A 17,273-nucleotide genomic window follows, 5' to 3' on the forward strand; every position below is an offset into this window, starting at 1 on the left:
AAAACCGCAAAAGTACGACCCAGGGTACGAACTGGGACGGTTGCTGTGTAGAATGACGTCCACATCAACTTATAATCGAAAGCTGGACAACGGCGTCGTTTACAATGATAAGTTCTCAAAGCAAACTAAAAACACAAAAAGATGTTCCACTTTTCGAACGAGCTGGTCCCATTGGAGGAGAAGATCCACACAACTTATAGATCAAAGTTGGACGTCGGCGTCTTTAGTTCGCGAGCAAATAATTCTTACACACTGACAGAAAAAAATTGCAACATCAACAAACAGTTTCACGACCTAATTAAAGTTGGTAGGCATGTTTCTACATCTGAAAGACGACGTCTATTCAAATTTCGCGCCAGTCGTGTAAGAGTGGTGTTATTAGCGCAAATCACTCATCATCATTTTCTTTGGGCCTTTGCCCCACTTCAACGCGGGGTCGGCCTTGTTACTACGGATGTGGCGGTGTTGGTTGCAGAGGGTGGCCAGATGCCCTTCCTGTCGCCACCCCGAACCCCCTGGGACGGAATCAGTGCGCCCCGGCTGTCTACGTCTAGTGTAAACCATGATAGTGCGAACGTTTTCAAATGTCTGCGAGTCATGTAACTGAGGCGGAACGTGGGAACCAGCCCGGTATTCACCTAGCGGGATGTGGGAAACCGCCTGAAAACAACATCCAGGCTGGCCAGCATACCGGCCCTCGTCGTTAATCCGGCAGGCGGATTCGATCCCCGGGGCCGGCGTGCCTATCCGAGTCCAGGAAGCAGCGCATTAGCGCTCTTTTTTTTCCTGTTTAGGCATATTGAAATTTTATAATTAATAGTTAAACATTGCAGCGAATGACATAAAATGAAAAAAAAATTGCGAGCAGTGGGAATCGAGCCTGGTCTGCTGCATGATAAGCCTTTACCTAATTTTTTTTCTTTTTTTGTTTTTTTCTTTTTTTCTACCACCTTTTTATGTATATTTTATTTTTTTGTTTCTTTAAACTTTCGACCCCTTTTTTTCTATTTTTTAAATTTGGCCCCTTTTTTCCTCTCTTATTTTAAAGCCCCTTAGGAAAATGGAAACACAACAAAAAAAAAGCCAAATGCCACCGCCACTTCTCATCCTATAACAAAAAAATCTGGTCCACTTCAGACGTTGGCTCCTGACTAAGCCTACCCCAGAGAGCTGCCTATATACCAGGGGAAATATGGGAAATCAAGGTTAGGGCTATTCTTACAAACAAAACAAAATCTTCCTTTTTCTGAATTTTATTTTATTTTCTTTTATTTTTTTTTTTTTTTTGTTTATTTTTGTTGTGTAATTGATCAGAGGCCTTCTGTGCCCCGCTGGTAATATGTTGAGTCACGTCTTCTCGAAATTGATGTGTTCCGTTCAATTTTTCAGAAATGTTCATTGGTTCAAACAGGATACCTTCTTCTCTCTTGGCTTAACATATTCCAGCTCCGAGGCGGGTCGTGGAGAGCACTCCCAAGGAAGCTCGAGAAAAATTTTCTGTATTTTGGGTGACGGACAACGACATAATGACGGTCATTGAGGTATGTCCAAAAATCGAGTCACTCTCGGCTATACTTGCGGTTTGGAGCTAGTAGCGCAAATATGAGCATGCAAATCAGATTTGTTTTAAATACACTCTGTAACGATCGTGAGCGTTAGTAACCTTTGATACTGGGCGTGCTGAGTTTATGTTACTCAAAAATGACTTTAAGGGGACAAAGCCGTCATTATCAACTCCTCACTGACTTTGCAGGAAGTGTAATAGAGTTACGAGAAGCTGGATGCTCCGTGTGCGGTACTGCAGAAAAATTTGGTAGGAATGTAGCCACTTTATGTAATTCATGGCAGCGGTGGACACGGGACTGTACAGTCGCAAGAAGATCGGGCTCCAGACAGCCACGTGGCACTATCAACATGGAAAATCAGCGAATTCGGCTTATGGCTCTGGCGTATCGTGCTGCAGCTGCAGCAGCAATTTGAGCAGCTCCTGGCACCACAGTGACACAACGAACTGTTACAAATCGATTACTTCAAAGACAGCTCCGAGCCAGGACGCCCTGTGGTGTGCTTTCCACCGACCCCAAACCACCTACATTTGTGACTTCAGTGGTGTCAAGCGACAGCTCATTGGATGGCAGAGTGGAGGTCAGCTGTGTTTTCTGATGAAAGCTGGCACTGGCTCGCTGCCAGTGTTGGTTAGGAGGAGGCCAGTTGAGGACCTGCAACCAACCAGTCTGCTTGCTAGACTCAATGGAGCTATCCCTAGAGCCATGGTCTGAGATGTGATCTCGCATGACAGCAGGAGCACTCTCGTCGTTATCACACGCACCCTAACTGCAAATTTCTGCGCCAATCTAGTGATTCTACCTGTCGTGCTGCCATTCATGAACGCTATTCCATGGGGTGTTTTCCTGTAGGATAACGCTCGCCCACATACCGCTGTTGTAGCCCAACATGCTCTATATAGTGTCAACTCGTTGCCTTGGCCTGCTCGATCACCAGATCTATCTCCAGTGAAGCACCTATGGGGATTCCTTCGGATGACAACTCCAGCGTCATCTACAAACAGCGTTAACCATTCCTGCATTAATAGACCAAGTGGGATAGGCATGAAATTCCATCCCACAAACAGACATCCGGCAGCCGTGTAACACCATGCATGCATGTTTCCACGCTCACGTTCAACATTCTGGCTGTACTCCTTTTATTAATGCACTAGCATTTCACATTTGCAACTGCTTGTCTCCCGCTTACGTAAACATGTGATCTTGCAAAGTTATTCGCATAAATATGTTACCTAGACAATGTATTCCCGTATTTTCGTTACTCTACATTAATTATTTTTTGTTGTCGAGTTTTTTTCGTCAGTATATATATCGAACAGGTGAGGAGGTAACAGCTCATAACCAATTTTTTATACAAGACCACCAGTGCGGCCGAGTGCTTGGTATACACCAGTACGATTTGATTCAGATCCATTACCACAGTTACATCCTCATCACAGTGCCCAGAAGCTAAGATTTTCAACCGTTGTAGGTAGGCGGGGTAACACCCCTCATACAGATGAGAGATGTCACATGACGTCTGCAAAGCTTCACGGACGTGAACCATGGCAGAGAAGAGACATTCGGTTGTATGGCCACCAGTGCTGCAATGTGTGCCATTCACAATTCTGGTCGTGATAAGCAGCTTTCTTGACAATGGAGATGAAATCCGTACAAGCGATTGGTGTTGCGCGGAACTGTCCTTCCGTAATACTTTTCTCAGCGAGGCGAACGCCTTGGTGTCCTTTTATCCAAAGTAAGTGGGCGTCAATGGCCAATGCCTTCACATCTATTACGTCCTGTTTATCAAACGCTGGATGTTGTAGTTTCTGCAACACACTTTCGGAGTCCGTGAGGATAAATACAAGTCGGAAAGTCTGTGTCCCGTAATAAATAGTCACCCTGATGTCAGGTAACTCCACTGTGTAGATACCTCAGGTTACTAGAAACTTCTCTCTCGACAGTGTACGGGACCTGCCAAACAGGGTTCTGGTCAGATGATGACGGGGACGAGGAAAATATTATTTCGTAGTGGAGTGTTCATTCAACCGCATTACTAAAATATTATAATTATGCTACCTACATGTCTTTCGATCAATTCAGACATGTTGTGAGCTAACTCTGTGGCCCAGCCATATACCTGCTCTATCTCGTTACCAGTAGGCTGTAGTAACGCCACTGGAGAATTTCTCTGACCGATACGTCGTACAGGGAGCTACTGTTTTGACAATGTAGTTACCTGTACTAAACACTGAGTGGGCGTTGGCCACGTCTCGGCGACATACGTACATCTTCACTCGCATGTAGTGGCCAATACGATAAGCATGATATGTTACAGCCGTCTTGAATAATTAAAGGAAAGCCATTAATTAACATTTATTTGAGCTAGGCAAACGTACTATCTTCCGGAAGTCGACACTGATGACTTCAAACAAAAATTAATCGTTACGTGGCATAATTTGAAAGTCCCTATGCCCTCTAATAAGTACCGATTAAATTAACAGTACATAAAATCATAGTAACAGATTCGCCAATTCGCCATTATTGAAACGGAATGTATCCAACACGCAGATTATTGTTTTATAAATCTTTTACTTTTTAGTTAAATAAATCAGAATTAATACAAAAAATTTGTTAATAGATTTATCCTTTGGTCCAGTTTTTGATAGTTGCCATTTTTTTTCAATTTTTATAATCAAAACATCCTGTTCTGATGCTACAACTGGAAGTATGTTGCAGCGTCTCGGTTCTAGAGCTTCTCACGCCGACCATCTTTCTCTTTCCACATTGCACTGATTAAAGGAAAGCCACTGATTAACATTTATTTGAGCTAGGCTAACGTACTATCTTCCAGAAAACTACTTTGCTGACTTCAAACAAAAATTAATCATTATGTGGCATAACTTGAAAGTTCCTATGCCCTCTAGTAAGTTTCGAGAGGGTGCGTTTCTGGATGAGGTATCGAATATATTGCTTCCCCCTACTTATACCTCCCGAGGAGATCACGATTGTAAAATTAGAGAGATTCGACCGCGCACGGAGGCTTTCCGGCAGTCGTTCTTCCCGCGAACCACACGCGACTGGAACAGGAAAGGGAGGTAATGACAGTGGCACGTAAAGTGCCCTCCGCCAGACACCGTTGGGTGGCTTGCGGAGTATAAATGTAGATGTAGATCTAGATGTAGCCAAATGGACAGCTTAATAGCGTGTTGGTCCACGGAGCTGGCGCCCGATAGTGTCCCAGATGCGTTCTGTTATATTCATGTCAGGCGAATATGGTGGCCAAGATATCAACGTCATTACCACACTACTCAATCCTCTCTATAACGATTGTGTGCGTATGACACGAATAATTATCCTGTTGGAAGATGCCATCGTCGCAGGGAAATATATGTCATGCAGGGATGCATGTGGTTCGCAATAACGATCACTCAGGATGATGGCGTTTCTCGACATGACCATCGATCTGGTGTATCAATAAAGGTGATTCATCCGATTAGGTGACAAATTTTCATTGATTCTCAGTACAAAGATCCAGCCCAATCCAATAATACTGACATTGTCGTTGAGTCAACATACGGGTTGTCTGCTACGGATCAACAGCGTGCGCTTAGCGATGTGCTCCGAAACACTTGTCCATGCACTAGCATTGTACTCTGTCTTCAGATCTGCCGCAAGTCACCGCCTATCCTGCTGTACAGAGCGGGTAAGCCTCCGACACCCACCTGCTGTGATCATGCGTGAATTTCGAACATTTTGTCACCTATTTGTATTTTCACTGTCCTTCAACTACTTTCCATAAAATTTCACTTCATCCATCCTTGCTAGGAGAGACGATGGAATGACAGCCGATCTTAGAGTGCCACATAAAAACACCGACAAGTTTTAGGGACAGGTTCCTTACACCATGACAAGAGAAAAAAATCTGTTAACATGGACCCTAAAGCAGTGCAGAGTGACCGCGTGGTTTAAGGCCCCATGTCACGGAGTGCGCGGCCCTCCCGCCGGAGGTTCGAGTCCTGCCTCTGGCATGGGTGTGTGTGTTGTCCTTGGCATAAGTTAGTTCAATTTAATTTACTTAGTGTGTAAGTCTAGGGATCGATGACCTCAGTAATTTGGTCCCGTAGGAATTCACACACATTTTTATGGACTCAAATGGCTCTGATGGCTCTGAGCACTATGGGACTCAACATCTGAAGTCGTTAGTCCCCTAGACTTAGAACTACTTAAACCTAACTAACCTAAGGACATCACACACATCCATTCCCGAGGCAGGACTCGAACCTGAGACCGTGGCAACAGCGCTGTTCCGGACTTAAGCGCCTAGATCCTCTCGGCCTTAACGGCCGGCATGGACACTAAAAGGCATACATTAAGATCGATAAGCAATTGTTCAATACAAGACATATGTCCCACACTAGTGAAATAAACAAGTGCTCATAACTCTTAAAGGGTGCATTGTAGACCCTACGTTTACTGCATATTTTTTTCTTTATTTGGTCCATACTACCTACTCCAAAAAAATGGGAAGCAAATTCCGTGCAGTACAAGAGATCTGTTTCAGAGTTTCGAAGATGAACAAGTGCTCATAGCTCTTAAGGTATGTATTTTACAGTATTTGTTTACTAGACATTTTGCCTTCTTTTCTTGTAAGGAACCTGTCCCTAAAACTTTTAAAAAAAGTCAGTGTTGTGACTGGTTTGGTGCAGCCCGCCATAATTCCTCTCCTGTGCCAAATTTTTCATCTTACAATAGCATTTGCAACCTACGTCCTCAATTATTTGCTGGAAGTATTTCAATCGCTGTCTTCCACTGCAGTTTTTACCCTCTACAGCTCCCTCTAGCACCACGGAAAATATTCGCTGGTGTTTTAACAGATGTGCTGTCGCCCGGTCCCCTCTACTTCTTGTCTATGTTTCCCCCATATTCCTTCCCTCGCCGATTCTGTACACAACCTCCTCATTCCTTACCTTATCATCTCACCTAATTTTCAACATTTGTCTGTAGCACCATATCTCAAATGCTTCGATTCTCTTCTGTTCCGGTTTTCCCATAGTCAATGTTTCACTACCATACAATACTGTGCTCCAAACGTATATTCTCAGAAATTTCATCCTCAAATTGAGGCCTATCTTTGATTCTAGTAGACTTCTCTTGGCCAGGAATGCCCTTTCCCTCGCCGATTCTGTACACAACCTCCTCATTCCTTACCTTATCATCTCACCTAATTTTCAACATTTGTCTGTAGCACCATATCTCAAATGCTTCGATTCTCTTCTGTTCCGGTTTTCCCATAGTCATTGTTTCACTACCATACAATACTGTGCTCCAAACGTATATTCTCAGAAATTTCATCCTCAAATTGAGGCCTATCTTTGATTCTAGTAGACTTCTCTTGGCCAGGAATGCCCTTTTTGCCAATGCTAGTCTGCTTTTTATGTCCTCCTTGCTCCTTCAGTCATCGGTTATTTTGCTGCCTAGGTAGCAGAATTCCGTAACTTCAGCTATTCCGTGAACAGAAATTCCGTTGTTAAGTTTTTACCTGTTCTCATTTCTGCTACTCTTCATTACTTTCCTCTTTCTCCGATTTATTCTCAATCCATATTCTGTATTCATTAGACTGTTCATTCCATTCAGTAGATCATGTAATTCTTCTTCACTTTCACCGGGAATAGCAATGTCAGCAGCGAATCTCATCATTGATATCCTTTCACGTTGAATTTTAATTCCACTCTTGAAACTTTCTTTTATTTCCACCACTGCTTTATCGATAAATAACCAGCAGTAAATAAACCAACAACTGTATTGTCACCTCTGATTTATTCGAGAGCCAACCGGTTTCGGCGTTCCATTATGTCATCATCAGGTCCTCTGTGGTAGCTTAATGGCTGAGCTTATATGGCCAGAAAAATATAATGCGCAAACGAACCAGTATCCGCACCAGCGTATGTAACACCGCTACACCCTCGCCAAAATCTAAGCCATCAGACTGTTAAAGAGTGTATAGCCGTGTTATATACGCTGGTGCACGAGTCTTGGTTTTATACAGTTATTTTATGATAGCCTTGTGATACTATAATGGCATATTTCGCCTGTATATTTCCAGTAAAACGCACAAAAAATTAAGGAAAAATGCAACAAAAAAGATACAAAAGAAAAAAATTCTGTCCTAACTCCAAGAACACATACTTCAGCCAAAATAGAGTAGTAAGTACACTAAGAATGTATAAGTAACCTGCAAAAGTTTCATTAAGTTGCACGAAGTATTTATTCAGAAAATGGATCATTAAACTGGCAGATTTAACACTAGCGGGGTAGACCATACATACTCCCTTAAAATCCTGTAACTCATGACTAAAGTAATTTTATTTGTCATAAAATGATTAAAATGCAGAAAACGCGAGGCGTTTCGCGACGAGAACCGTCCGAGTGCCATGAATGCGACTTTCACAGACGCATGTCTATATACTTCCGTACGAAACCCATTGCTCAACTGTAATGATTACAGTCTGAAGGTTTTGGGTGTTTGGAATTATGAAGCGTGAGGTTCTGAATAGGCTAATCTTGGTATTGAATCTGTGATGTGTAAAATAAATCTTAAATATACTTACGTCCTGTCGATGTGCATGGTCCTATTGAATTACAGCAACCAGTAATCCATCGGCATACAGTACCACTTCAAATTCTATAACTTCGTCAAAGTAACGGCCTCTCTCAACAATATGACTCTCAGTTCGAAGGGGTGATATTAAATGGATCACAAGGACATCTCGCCAGATATTCGTTCGGAACGCTTCTGCATTTTGCACTCTCGGTGATCGCATTTACCTCTAATGCATGTGTTACATATTCAACTGACCCATATGTGTAACTTGATGGTCCGTCGGGAAAAAGAATCGGTGGCACGCTACTGTCTGAGTTGATGAAACTTTGTAGCCGGAGGCATCTTTGTCTTGAAATTTTGAATACCTTGAAGAGTCAGGTAACTTTTATCAATGGCGTACACTGACAAAGCTGTTCTACAACCTAACACCGCCATTAGGTGCACTGTCGTCATTCGCAAGCATTGTTACTGTGCAACTAAAACCAAAGACAACATTGGTGAGAAGCTATCGAGTTTTCAGCCAAATGGCAGCGGTTGTATGGAAGGACTCCAGTTACGCTTGTGCGGGCTGCTGAAAATCCACAAGGAAGGGCTGCCTCTGTGGTTAATACTCGACTACACGAATTCACGCCATTACAGACTGACCAAATATCTGGCGACATTCTAAAACGCTTTCTTTGACATTGAAGTCATAAGTTAAGAACTTGGCTAATTTCGTGAAAATACGAGGGATATTCGGAAAGTAAGTTCCGATCGATCAAGAAATGGAAACTACTGTGAAAATCTAATAAAGCTTTGCAGATATGTGTTCAACAGTGTCTCTAGTATGCCTGGCGGTTGCATCACTTCGCTCTTTTCAGTTCCGAGCGCATGGTGAGCACATAAAGACGCGTAGAAAATAGTGTCTCCCGCCAAGTATGAAGTCCTGGTGAGATATTTCGCCTGATGTTATACAGCCCACATTACATAACTGTCATACAGTTCCTACTTTGTGACAATTCTCGGTCGCAGTTTGCAGGGGTAATGAAAATGCTCCTACAACGTTTTCGATGAGAAGTGTTTGATCACACGCACTACAGCCCGTAATTAGCTCCTTCTGTGTTTCATCTCTGCTCACATTAACTACTGGCTATGAAGACAACATTTTCGCACAGACAACGAGCTATAGAATTGGCGGGAAGCACAGGCTGCTACATTCTATAACGAGGGTATTGGAAAGTTGGTACAACATTGCGACAAATGTCTAAGTCGGAGTGGTGACTATATAGAACAGTGGCTGGAAGCTATAGCTAACTGTTGCAGATAAAATATTTCTGATTTTCAAAGTGGTTTCCATTTCGCGATCAATCGGAACTTAATTTCCGAATAGCCCTACTACTTAAGGACACCGAGCGAGGTGGCGCAGTGGTTAGACACTGGTCTCGCATTCGGGAGGACGACGGTTCAATCCCGCGTCCGGCCATCCTGATTTAGGTTTTCCGTGATTTCCCTAAATCGCTCCAGGCAAATGCCGGGATGGTTCCTTTCAAAGGGCACGGCCGACTTCCTTCCCCGTCCTTCCCTAATCCGATGAGACCGATGACCTCGCCGTCTGGTCTCCTTCCCCGAAACAACCAACCAACCAACTTAAGGGCATGCGTTTACAAAAGATGACATAGTAGTTGGTTTCGACACTACATCGCTCTTCACGAACGTGTCTCTGCAGGACTTCTTGGCGCTCCTGTCTCGTCATTTGGTGCCGCTGATAGTTATACTGTTTGAACATGCACTGACGAGCACCTACTTCATGTACAGTGGAGAGTTTTATGAACAGATAGATGAAGTGGCCATGGGATCTCCACTGGCTCCAGGGATCGCAGACCTCTACATGGAACTCTTTGAGGAAGTGGCTCTTCAAAACTCTCATCAGAAGCCCAAGGACTTCTTCCGCTATGTGGATGATACTTTTGTGGTATGCTAGCGTGGCACAGAGGCAGTGAATGAGTTTATGGACCATCTTAACAGCACACATCAAAACGTTGCTGTCATTATGGAAATAGAGGAGAACGTTAGTCTCTCTTTTCTGGGCATACTAGTACGAAAGGAGGTAGATGGTATGCCTGACCATTATTCATATAGGGTGTTCGGTAAGTCCCGTTACAAACTTCTAGCGCTTGTAGAGGGGAATGAGGCAAAAATATTTTGAATTGGAAACCATGTCCGGAAACGTCCCGTTTCCGTGCTACAACCGTTTGAGAACATGTTGGTAAAGCAATCTCTTTTACAAGTAACTGATTACGCGTGACCCAATACATCACTTGTTTTGTAATTCCATACATTAACAGACAATGAAATTGCTCGTGTACTCGTTGACGGGTTCTCTTCAACGTGACACAGTACGGTTTCTTAAAATTCGGATGTGTGGTGTCTCACGCCTGCTGACGGTAAAGGAACCCCTTTCTCGAAGTCGTTGCGAAATTGTGGCGAAAAGGGTATGCGATGGAGTCGAACGTTGTCTCTTGGCTATTGAGAAGGACCATGCCGGTATATTCTGGAAACGTGTACTCAACCGTGTTGCGCTAGCACTCACAGCCACGTGAATAAGTCACGAGCCAGGTCAGAGAGGAAAGATACAAGTCAAATGACATCAGCTGATCCGACGCAACCACCTCCCATCATGCCTACCTCCCACCATGACTATCCTGCTGCATGCTCATCTAGCAAACGTGTTTAAAACGACTGTAGCACGGAAACGGTACGTTTAGAGACGTGGGTTCCTGTTCAAAATGTCATCTACTCACTGCCCTCTACAAGTCACAGACGTTTGTAACGGGAATTTCCGAGCACCCTCGGTAGGAAGAAGACACAGATAGACGTGTGCCTGAAACAAGCTGCCACGATCCAGTGCAATAGCAGACCGTGCTGACCACCCTGGTATATAGAGCAGGCGTCATCTGCGATGAAGAAAACCTGTCAGACGAACTGCAACACCTGCAGGAAGCATTCCGCAAAAATTGGTACAGTAAAGTGTAGATTAGTGGGGCATTCAAGAAGATACAAGAAGCTGGAAACCGCGAAGAGGAAGAAGAAGACAAGACACCCGCTTTCCTTAGTACTTGGGGCTGCTCTCGGCCAAAATTGCGAGGCTACTTCAAAAATATACCTTAAAAACCCTCTTGGGTCCATTGTCCTCCGTAGTGGCCATATACCATATTAAGAACCATAGCGCGCCGTTTGTATTGTTCAGGGGACCATCATGAGTAGCGTTGACATGAATGTAATAATCGTCTTTGAATAAAAGTGTCAGCACTGTTCGTGTCATTGCGTATTTCTTTCAGTAACGTTATGTACTAGACCGCAGGAATTCTTTTACGTATGGTCCAAGTTTCATCGATATCGGCCTACGTTATTTGACAGTGAAACATCATGCGAAAGTTGCTTTCATCCTTGAGTTTTGCTCTCCAGTATACTAAACACTAATGTAAGCCAGTTATTATCATTATATTAAAACATTTTGTATGTATTACCATTGTTATTATTAAATCCTAGGAACATTAAAAGTAGGAGTGACAGAGAATTATGTTTAGGGTTGGGGAGAAGAGAAAGTAAGAATCTGCGAATCCCAGCTCTCTTCTCGCTTTGCCCCGTTCGCTCCTTTTTCATCCCTCACCTCCTCAACCGTCCGCCCCTCCTACCTCTCCCCTACCAACCCCACAGAACCCAACCCTCGATCCGTGTCTGCTGTGTTGTGTCGTCGCCGAAGAGATTTAAAGGAGTCGCTTCTTTCTCTTATGAAACCGCCAGTGGAACAAGTGCTCTTTTCGCCGTGTGGTTACACTCCACAGTGATTGGCAGAGTATAAATGTATCCCCATTTCTAGATTTCAGGCAACAGTTGCTTGAAGGGTCACTACGCGTCCAGAGGGAGCTGAAATCTCTGTTAGAAAGGTAGATAGTTTTGATATCCAGTCAATTGCCCATCGGCAGATTCAAATACGTAAGAAGATGCGGCAGTTACCCTCCGTGGAATCAACGGGCATTCTTCATAAGATAGTCACGTAAAGTAGTCCATCTCTCATATAGCAATAATTAGGACCATCTCTCGCATTTTTCCTATCCTCAGTTATTTGATAAAGTAGGGAATCATATTTCATTGCCACGGCCATGGAGCAGAAAAAGATGAGACCAGAATCAACTATACATCTGTGTCTTTCCACGTTCTAAATTTGTTAAGTTAGGAATTGTCATGAATGCCAGTAATTTTATCTGTTTCAGTATTTTAACGACAATATTTGCTCGTTGCTCTGTTAATATAAATCTACCTCTGTACTGAGAGTACAAATATCTCTTGGTTCTATATTGGGCTCTCGATTTTTTTGTTGTTGTTGTTACTATATCTGTTCCCCATAACTAAACACATTATAAATAAAAAATATAAATTCAGTTTAATGATGACAACGAACCATGTCTTACGTAAGTGGCGAAATCTGATGTTTAACACACAGCGACTGAATCAATTCGATAATCATTGTCGTTCATTTGTGATTTTCGGGTATATAGTTGCTGCCTCCTCCAGAAGATACGGCAAACAGCCTACATAGGAGAGCACCGAGCTGCCAACGACTGAGGCGCAACGTCCTCAGAAACCACATTTCAGAGCAGGTGCACACAATGAGGACTGTTACGCATCCGCCTTATGCCACACAAATAGCTCCCAAGTGGACTTCTATCCACGAAACGTGACCGTAAGCAGATACACAGCTCCACTTAAAAAGAAACCACACAGCAATTTAATTTTTTTAATTTTTTGAATTTATGGTGCGTAAACTTCAGAACTCAATAATCAGTCATGAAAGGCCATTCGATGCATCTCTCAAAAATTTGAAAGAAAATCGACTTTGAAGATTTCCGAGAGTTTTTAATATCTTAAATGAGGGTCTTTTTTCTTTCTGTAGGCCTAGTGGCTCTGTGGTAGAATGCTCGAGTGCCACGTAGGTGGCCCTGGTTCAGTTCGTGACTGTGAAGCGTAAAATACATAAGAATGAAAAAAATTTAATTTCTGGAGTTTCTTTTAATTTAAATAATCCTTACTAACAATCTTTTATAAGATATTGGTAATTAAGTTTTTGTATTTGCTACGAAAACTTTATTTTTTGAGACACGTAATTAGAAATAAAAAGATGTGCATCTTTCATAAAAATGGAAGTTATATGTGTTAATTAGCATATATTCAATGAATTTTGTATTTAAAATCTTAGGCATTCGAACTGAACAGGAGGAAAAACGGAAAAAGTAATGAACAAAACGAGACTTGATCCAACGTTCGAGTGATAAACAGTCTCGAGCGCTACTGATTTTTTCGACTTTTGTGTGTATCATGCTTCACTATATGCTCGTAAAAAATGCACCTTTGTTTCAAAATTTACATTGGTCTGTAATCGAATCCTGAAACCCTACATGCTTCACTATATGCTCGTAAAAAATGCACCTTTGTTTCAAAATTTACATTGGTCTTTAATCGAATCCTGAAACCCTACAGAACAGGCGAGGATTCCACCACAGGGTCGCACTGTCTGACGAAAACTCTAACTTACTTTCACGTGTTAAATGCTCTCAGGAACTTCAAAGTCGATTTTCTAGAGAATTTGTTAGAGTTGCATCGGCATGCTTCGGGGAACTCATGTCTCAGTTCTGGACTTCAAGTACCATAAATTTAAAAATTAGAAAACCCGATTGCTGTGTGGCCTCGTTGGTAGTCAGAACCTCGACACAGTACTGCAGTACCTCTACACAGGACTATGTTGCGAGATTCTCAGGACACCTCTACAATCGCCGCCAAGAGGATCCAAAGTGGATGTTACACAAGTGATGTCAGTCACCATTCACTGGATCTAGGACTATGCTTGTGTTAAAGACAGAACAGCGCAAGTGAACACTGACCTATATTGCCACGCGCAGTCTTCACACTCCAGCTAAGTATTTTAAAAATTCTTTCGATAAATCATTGCAAGTTGTTGCCAATCTGCATTGCCATCTATTTTTTCCATAGCTGTTGCCTAGCCTTATCTGTCCCTGTGACGAGGCTGTATAGTTAGTTGCTCCATGCAAGCTGGTGATTTCATATCAGCGACTATTTCCGGTGGTAAGGATCCAAGTGCGTTTGGTGAATACAACAATAGGGATCAGAGTAACTACAGTCCGATTAAAATTACTTTATAGCTGACATTTCACGCGTTGGACGCTCAAGGTAGCACCAAAACTGTTCGCCGTTGCCAAACTGCCACAACAATTGGCCAGTTCACTTCCAATTGTTTGTCCAGCTTTCTTTCGTGATGTGTTCGGATCCCAAATCTCGTCATTTTATTTCGTATTCCATCACACATGATAAACACAACTAAACCACGCCTACAACAAAACATACACAAAGCTGCTAATGAAATATACACGTTTCATCCACAGCACTGACCAAACACTACTCGATCTTTTCGCACAAAACGCCATTCAGCGTCACATGTACATTTATTATGATCACAGAGATCGGCTTACATCACATCAGTTTCGCATGACACTAAGTGAAGCCGAATTCGGCTCCTCCCGCCAGAGGTTCGAGCCCTCCCTCGGGCATGAGTGTGAGTGTTGTCCTTAGCGTTAAGTTAGTTTAGGTAGTGTGTAAGTCTAGGGACCGATGACCTTAGCAGTTTGGTCCCTTAGGAAATCACACACATTTGAAGCCGAATTTTTGAAGCCTGCAGTTCATCGTTGCGACTGAGTCACTAGAGTCATAAATACAACAACTTTGTGGTGACATTAACGTTTCGCCACGAAGTAGCGGCTAAAGAAACGAGAGTAGTACGTTATAGCGTCAAGGACTTGTAAATTTGCTGAACAGTTTTTGTTGTTTATTCCTTGGTCGTTTAGTCATTGCTAGTGTGTAAAATAAAGTAGCATATTAGGCTGTCTCGTGCCTTGTTATTCTCACGCATCGTACCTGGAAGAAAGTAACCACCAAAATCTCCAACCACGTGGTTGCGTAGTGTAGTGATTACGCATATACCTGATGTGTAGCAGATCGTGGGTTTGATTTTATACAAATGCAGCGAATTTTTCTTTGATTTCTAAATCTAATTAAAAGATTGATTACAATTTTTATTCAGTGAATTCATTTCAGTATTCTTTTTATTTCGATTTCTTGACTCGTCATTTTCATATCATACTGACTTTTTCGTTCTTTCTTATTTGTCTTCCTATCTTTCCTTTTCGCTTGATACCCTGCTAGTGTCGCCTGTAATCTGCAGCCAAGTGCCAACCAGCACTGCACATTGGCTGGTAATGCGACAGCTCGTGCACCCAAAGTGAGCATAGTCTCATGTAACCATCATCATCATCATCATTTAGACTGATTATGCCTTTCAGCGTTCAGTCTGGAGCGTAGTCCCCCATACAAAATTCCTCCATGATCCCCTAACATTGGTGCCCCTTCTGATGTTAAGCCTATTACTTCAAAATCATTCTTAACCGAATTCAGGTACCTTCTCCTTGGTCTACCTCGACTCCTCCTACCCTCTACTGCTGAACCTATGAGTCTCTTGGGTAACCTTGCTTCTCTCATGCGTGTAACATGACCCCACCATCAAAGCCTGTTCGCCCTGACTGCTACATCTATAGAGTTCGTTCCCAGTTTTTCTTTGATTTCCTCATTGTGGACACCCTCCTGCCATTGTTCCCATCTACTAGTACCTGCAATCATCCTAGCTACTTTCATATCCGTAACCTCAACCTTATTGATAAGGTAACCTGAATCCACCCAGCTTTCGCTCCCAGACAACAAAGTTGGTCGAAAGATTGAGCGGTGCACAGACAACTTAGTCTTGGTACTGACTTCCTTCTTGCAGAAGAGAGTAGATCGTAGTTGAGCGATCACTGCATTGGCTTTGCTACACCTCGCTTCCACTTCTTTCACTATGTTGCCATCCTGTGAGAATATGCATCCTAAGTACTTGAAACCGTCCACCTGTTCTAACTTTGTTCCTCCTATTTGGCACTCAATCCGTTTATATCTCTTTCCCACTGACATTACTTTCGTTTTAGACATGCTAATCTTCATACTATAGTCCTTACATTTCTGATCTAGCTCTGAAATATTACTTTGCAAACTTTCAATCGAATCTGCCATCACAACTAAGTCATCCGCATATGAGAGACTGCTTATTTTGTGTTCACATATCCTAATCTCACCCAGCCAGTCTATTGTTTTCAACATATGATTCATAAATAATATGAACAACAGTGGAGACAGATTGCAGCCTTGTCTTACCCCTGAAACTACTCTGAACCATGAACTCAATTTACCGTCAACTCTAACTGCAGCCTGACTATCTATGTAAACACCTTTAATTGCTTGCAGAAGTTTGCCTCCTATTCCATAATCTCGTAGAACAGACAATAGCTTCCTCCTGGGAACCCGGTCATATGCCTTTTCTAGAACTATAAAGCATAGATACAATTCCCTGTTTCACTCGTAACACTTCTCCATTATTTGCCGTAAGCTAAAGATCTGGTCCTGATAACCTCTAAGAGGCCTAAACCCACACTGATTTTCATCCAATTTGTCCTCAACTAACACTCGCACTTCCTTTTCGACAATACCTGAGAAGATTTTACCCACAACGCATGTAACCAAGATAACGAAAAATTGTAGTTTGCTTTTAGCACTGAAACCAAAATATTCTTGTAGAATGTGCATCCATGTGCAGGACAGGAATGGAAAGTATAAAAGACTCTCAGTAATACTGATCCATCATCTGATGTCCCCTGCTGGAAATTATGTTCCTGAACTAATAACCAATGTTAGTCCGACACGTACAGAATAACAGTGTATTTTCACGATTAGGAAATGATTTCTCTTGAGTTTGCTCGTAGAGGTTAGATTTAATCCCCCTGAACAAAGCGACCACCGCGTGGTCTGTGGCGCCTTGACGCGGTTCGCGCGGCTGTCCCCTTCGGAGGTTCAAGTCCTCCCTCAGGCGTGGGTGCGTGTGTGTGTGTGTTGTCCCTAGCGTAAGTTAGTTTAAGTCAGATTAAGCAGTGTGTAAACCTAGAGATAGATGACCTCAACAGTTTGGTCCCATAGGAACTTACCACATCTTT

The 17,273-nt window shown here is 42.7% G+C and overlaps 1 protein-coding gene across 1 annotated transcript in view; it reads right to left on the reverse strand.

Moving 5' to 3' along the window:
* The window catches only part of LOC124622408 (acetylcholinesterase-like), a 96,097-nt gene that overhangs the window by 13,928 nt on the left and 64,896 nt on the right, over positions 1-17,273 (reverse strand). The window lies entirely within an intron of this gene.

This window comes from Schistocerca americana, chromosome 7 (genome assembly GCF_021461395.2).
Source record: "Schistocerca americana isolate TAMUIC-IGC-003095 chromosome 7, iqSchAmer2.1, whole genome shotgun sequence".
Classification (NCBI taxonomy): Eukaryota; Metazoa; Arthropoda; class Insecta; order Orthoptera; family Acrididae; genus Schistocerca; species Schistocerca americana.